General features: G+C 39.8%; 1 pseudogene; it reads right to left on the reverse strand.

Moving 5' to 3' along the window:
* Positions 1–145: 145 nt before the first annotated feature.
* Positions 146–942, reverse strand: LOC136488926 (cycloartenol-C-24-methyltransferase 1-like; annotated as a pseudogene).
* Between the last annotated feature and the right edge of the window lie 5,336 nt (positions 943–6,278).

Genomic DNA, 6,278 nt, shown 5'->3' on the forward strand with positions numbered 1-6,278 from the left:
GCACTCCAGTACATAACACATAACAAGCAAAAGATTACATTTGTTTCAATACTTCGCTGCTGAACAATGATTTTAGGCAGTTTTCTTTTCTTAGCTCGTAATTAGGATGCAAGCCCATACTGCATATATGCCATTGTAGATTGCTTTAAAATTCACTCTCCTTCAGAGGTTTCCGGCCAAGCACAAAGAAGGTCACCGTAAGTATCTCTTCCCTGAGATCATACATCATCAGTTAGTTCCACCTAATTTGAATTTGGTTGCTCAATTGTATGATTCCAACTACTAGATTCTAATTTTCTTTCCAGTCGAGACTTACCGGCTGCCTGTCTCCAACCGTGGGTGGCAGTCTGGATGATGCTGAACAGCCTATTGCAGCCTTTCGGGGCAATACGGAGGAACTCCAGTGTGGCAACCTGCCAAAAAAAAAAAGAGTAGATTAGTAAGACATCTGAAGAGAGACCAAATTCTGCAGATTATACGACTACCTAGAATAGAAACATGTCTTAAACTAAAGTTTTTATTACAATTGCGTGAGTGATGAATTTTCTGACACTGGAGTTACTGAAGTTTGCCCATGAGAAATGGCCGGGATCTATTTCCTTGTACCATAGGCATGGAGAATCCTCAGCAAGATCCTTGGCGAAGACAATCTATAATTAAACAGAAGAACCCAGTCATTGTTTTCCATCCCCAAATAGTTTCACCTAGATTTATCTCTGTGAAATTAAACCACATGGCCTGAGGGTTTTAGTACAGCACCTCAAATCCAGCATCTTTCATAGCTTGGATGCGCTGGCGAGTGCTGCGGACGTCAGGCAGGCCACTGCCCAGCTCAATTTCAGCCTTGATCTTCCTATGTCTAGCGTTGTTTGGGTCAAATTTTTCAGTCAAGCACAGTTCATCCAGTGCGAAATGCTGGCCAGGTTTCAGCACTCAGTACATCTAAGTGGAGAGCAAAAACTATGTACCTAGAAGAACCAAAATAACCTATAATTTAGGACACGAATATATATATTTGTAACGTCGAATGGCTTTATAGTTTGTTACTTAATTGGTGTGAGTTAATTGACTTATCACTTCTGTTGACGCTAATTTGGATCACACATGAGTAAGGACTAGCACGTCTGCAGTTGCAAACAATCTTGATCGCAGCAAAGAACGCAGAGGATCGATGAAACCAACTGAGGGGTTGGTTAGGCCAATGTTGAGCTCATGTTTCACTTGGTAGACTCTCAAATGCCTCCGAGAAGACTCGTCGGGAAGGAACACGTGGAGGTTGTCCTAGGATCAGCAAAGCCACCTAAAATGCCGCCAAATCTCACAGGGAGATGTGACGAACAACAAGGTACAAAAAAAAGTAGGGTAAAAGGGGTATGGGTTGTGTTTTTCCAATTGGAAGTTGGAGTACTCAATCGACCGCGACCCTCTCGTTTATATAGAGGGGTAGTCTTACCCCAGTAGAAAACAAGTCCAAATCTCCAAGTTTCCTACGTTGAAAATAGATCCAAAACTGAATTGAAAACCAACTCGGCTCGGAATAGTCAGGAAAACCAGCCTGTCTAGTTTCCTTGAGCCTAGGCGCTATGGCCGGCCAGGGCAAACAGCAAAACCGGGCTGGCCGGTTTGAGAATCAACCTAGCCAGTTTTGGGCAGTGAAACCGGCCAGGCTGGTTTGGGCAGGGCTAGCCGCCGTCTCCTTCCTCCCTTTTGCTTTGCGCTTCGAATTTTTTTGACCAAATATTCCCCAATATGCTCTCAATACTAGGAACTTGATGGTGTAGCCCAAATTCCATGTTGGCACATTTTTGCATGTCTGCATCTTCTCTGCACTGTGGAGGTTGGAAAACCGTGGATCCTTGTAACGAGGACTTCCGAGTTCATATACAAAATGTGCATTTTGTGTCCGGGTCTGTTTATATAAGCTAGAGCTAGTTATTAATTAAGCTAAAAATTAATTTAAATTAACTGAGGTTGTCTACTTTTTTTTGCGAAGAACTAAGATTGTCTAGATAGTTGACTAACAACTGCTTGAATACTTAGCTAAAATTAATATTTTAAATATCATGTTGTAGCCTCTCCTATAGCCTCCGGAAAGTCTAGGGGCTAAGCTATTCCACTTTTAGAGCTAAACACTTTTTGCCACTATTAGCTGGATTTAGAGCGATGAATCCGCTAAATAGCACCCCATTTGGCCCACTAATTAGACGGAGGAACCAAACAAGGCTGCAGAATGGTGAGACTTTATTGGTGGCGCAAACAGTGACGAAGATACAACTTGGCAAGTTTGGAAATTTGGCTACTGTAGCACTTTCGTTTTTATTTGGCACTTAGTGTTCAATCATGAATTAATTAGGCTCAAAACGTTCGTCTCGTAATTTCCCACCAAACTGTGCAATTAGTTTTTTTTCCGTCTATATTTAATGCTTCATGCACGTATCGCAAGATTCGATGTGATGGATATTGTAGCACTTTTTGGGAAATCTTTTTGGAACTAAACATGGGCTTGGTAGTTTGATGGTAGGCCTTGTTTAGATCACCTCCAAATTTCAAGTTTTTTCACTCTCTCTCCATCACATCAATTTTTTACCGCTTGCATGGAGCATTAAATGTAGGTAAAAAAAATAACTAATTGCACAGTTTAGTTGGAAATCACGAGATGAATCTTTTGAGCTTAGTTGATCCACGATTGGACAATATTTATTAAATAAGACGAAATCGCTACTATTCATCGGGTTGCAATTTTTTGCAATCTAAACATGGCCGTAGTGTGTGGTGTTGGGTTTTGTGAAGTGACGTTGCTTTTAGAGTTTCAGTGCCTTCTTTGTTGTAGGGTATGGTGTGGTTTTGTTGTGCAGCTCGTACTGATGTGTCAATCTAACCAACTGATGTTGGCTTTGTTGCTTTTAATTATTATTAGTTAGTTTAGTTTTTTTTATTGTTGTGACCTTTTTTTTTTGTCTCATCGCTCTATTGTATTTCGGTTGTTTTAACTCAGGCTGGGCTCATCTCCTTTTTAATATAATCGATAGCTTCCTGCCTGGTTTGTTTAAGGGGGTGTTTAGTTCCACGGACTAAATTTTAGTCTCTATTCCATCGGATGTTTGGACACATGCATGGAGTATTAAATATAGACTAATTACGAAACTAACTGCATAGATTGAGACTAATTTGCGAGACGAATCTTTTAAGCCTAATTAGTCCATGGTTTGACAATGTGGTGTTACAGTAAATATGTGCTAATGATGGATTAATTAGACTTAATAAATTCGTCTCGTAAATTAGTCTCCATCTGTGTAATTAGTTTTATAATTAACTCATGTTTAGTCCTCCTAATTAGCTTCCGAACGTCCGATATGACATGGACTAAAATTTAGTCCGTGAAACCAAACATCTCCTAAGAAAAAAACAAGGTTACTGAACCAATTGATTAAAGATAAACGTGTATGAACTGACGTGTTTGTGATATATATGTATTGTGTATGAACTGATGTATTCGTGAGACTATAAGTTATTAATTATTAGTTGGTATTTATAATATCTAGTTCATCTTTTAAGTTTATATATATATGTAAAATTCTCTAATGTTTAACATGTTTTTTCTCATATGCTAAATGGGTTTAGCTCACCGTAGCTTTTGTAGCCTCTAGAAAAACTAGTCGCTAAAGATCATAGCGCGCTATTTTATAAACTGGCTGAAATATTAGTTCGCCTATTAATCTTTCTATTTGGATGCACTAGGTTTAATATTAGCTAATTTTTAACTAGCTAATAATTAGCTCTTCTATCAAACAGATTAATGTCTTTTTTCGAAACGAAATCAGTCGTATTAAAAAAAGTAAGCCTAAATAGGCGCCGTACAAGATTTAAGAAACTGTATATGATGTCATGAAAGAAGAGAGGCCGAGCGTAGATGGGTTAAGAGCTATGTATGAGCGTAGATAAATGTTTTGCTCCTGTCAATCTTCAAAGTGCTGCCTCCTCTTTGATCTTATGTAAGATTTGATGATTTAGAGTCATTTTGTGCTCGAAAATCCTTTGAGTTTCTTTCCACAACTTCCAGCATATTAAAATGATGATATTGTAGCCCATCTACTGTATAGGAGAACCCCACTATCATATTTTTCTACAATTTCATGAAGCCACGTCATCCCGTAAGCCGCATCAAGTCACTAAATTGCTACGTACTACTAAAGGTCTTCAAGAAATAAAGAGAGAACGAAAAACTCCCACCAAGTAAATTTTTACTCGGCAATTGATGCAGATCATCATGAACTGCCAAGGAACCGAGGTGTCACTGATAGTATTTATATCGTCGCTTCGTTGAGCAGATGGAAACATGGCATCGAAGTGTGATGGATCTTCGTCTGCAACAATGACACCACCTTCTCCCTTCTCTCCGTGCTGCGTCGGTCGGTTCATCGGGGTCTCGGCCATGGCCTCGCGCGCGTGTTTCGTGCACGTGTACATGTTGCGGCTGCTCCTCCCCCTGCGCTCGCTGTTCGCTGCCACGAAGCACGAACCTGCTCCGGCGGGTGGCCGAGCGCCCGAGCAGATGTGGATCTCTCTGTCATCTTCCTGTCGGCAACAGCGCTACTCCATGCTCGCTGCGTCACCACGCCAGCCGGCGGCCGTGGCGCCGGGCCCGTGGTTCCTTACACCCAGCTGCCCAGGCCGGCAGGCCCAGCAGAGGCATTCAACTATTCAAGTCCTCAGGGGTATGATACATCATGTTCATTTTCCATTCGTCATTGTTTGGATCAATAATACATATATATTTCAGTATATAGGGTACCAAATCGAATCCAAGATTAATTCCCATATTTTGATTTTTACTGTTCCATCAAAATATACTAAATCATCCTATCAATTGCCTGTAGGTCTGCCATTGTCAAAAGAAAAGAAAAATGCTTGCTGTAGTTACATACACAGAAACATTATTGTAGCCCACTGCACACCATGGTGGGACTAGGGATGAAAACGGTCGAAAACGGCCGAAAAACCCCTCAACCGTTTTCTACATTTACATTTGAATACGAAAACGAAAGCGAAAACGGTAAAGTCGGACACGAAAACGAACATAAACTTATGGAATATCGAAAACAAACCAATTCGAGCATAATTATGTCGAACACGGTGGGTATACGAAAATTTAATACGGAATACCGTAGAGTCCATAACAATTAACAAGTGCATGACCCAAGCACATAACAATTACCAAGTGCATGATCAAGTTCAAGCGCATATAATAATTAACAAGTGCATGATCCTTGGTCTTAAGTATTAACACAATAGCTGACAGCTTGACACACAAATACAAGTCTAGAACAAGCAATTAACACTAACAGATAACAAAACATCTACAGCTCATCAGCATCATCCATGAGGTCAAGATCACTTTCCATGTCTTTTGCTTCCTCATTGTCCTCATCCCCCTCCTTGTCCTTTTCATACAAGTTTGCAAAGTGAATTCAAATTAGATGTAGCAACGCATATTTCAGAGCAAGCAGTCAATAAACATACCTCAATTTTCAGTTTAGCCACAACATTAGCCAAAGCCTCAACCTCAAGATCACTCACAATTGATCCAACCATTTTAGAATCTGAACAAAAAATGAGAAAGGAAAATAACCAATGCATTATTCTACTGCAATTATAAGTGTGTATAACTAAAAAAACAGATAAAATGAGCACCTTTTCTTGCTACAGTAATCCAATCCTTTGTGCAAATTAATGAATGTATCATCTCAGGATCAAGACGACTACGATAGGGATCAACAACACGACCAGCAGCACTAAAAGCAGACTCGGATGCTACTGTTGATACCTGTATGGCCATTACATCCCGAACAATTTGTGAAAGGATAGGATATTGTTCTCTCTTGTTTTTCCACCATGCTAAGATGTCAAACTCACCAACAATTTTCAGAAGTGGTTCTGCAATATACCTCTCCAACTCATTTGACTCAACCATAGCAGGTTCACTTGCATCATATAAGAATTCTTCTAGGTCATGGTCTACATTTCCCATTAATATATCAGTTGTGTTACTAGGTCCAGGTGCAACCCCTTTACTATTTTTCTTTGATGATGCAGGAGCAGAATTAACATAAAAGTTGTATAGTTTCTTTACCGCAGTAACAAACTCATCAAGTTCAACTTGATAATGATCACCATAGAACTTCATGTAGTACTCTATTAGCATTTTCTTATACCTAGGATCAAGAAAACAGGCTACAGCTAGAGCAATGTTGGACTGCTGCCAATATTTGTCAAATTTG

Source organism: Miscanthus floridulus, chromosome 10 (assembly GCF_019320115.1).
Source record: "Miscanthus floridulus cultivar M001 chromosome 10, ASM1932011v1, whole genome shotgun sequence".
In the NCBI taxonomy this organism is placed as follows: domain Eukaryota; kingdom Viridiplantae; phylum Streptophyta; class Magnoliopsida; order Poales; family Poaceae; genus Miscanthus; species Miscanthus floridulus.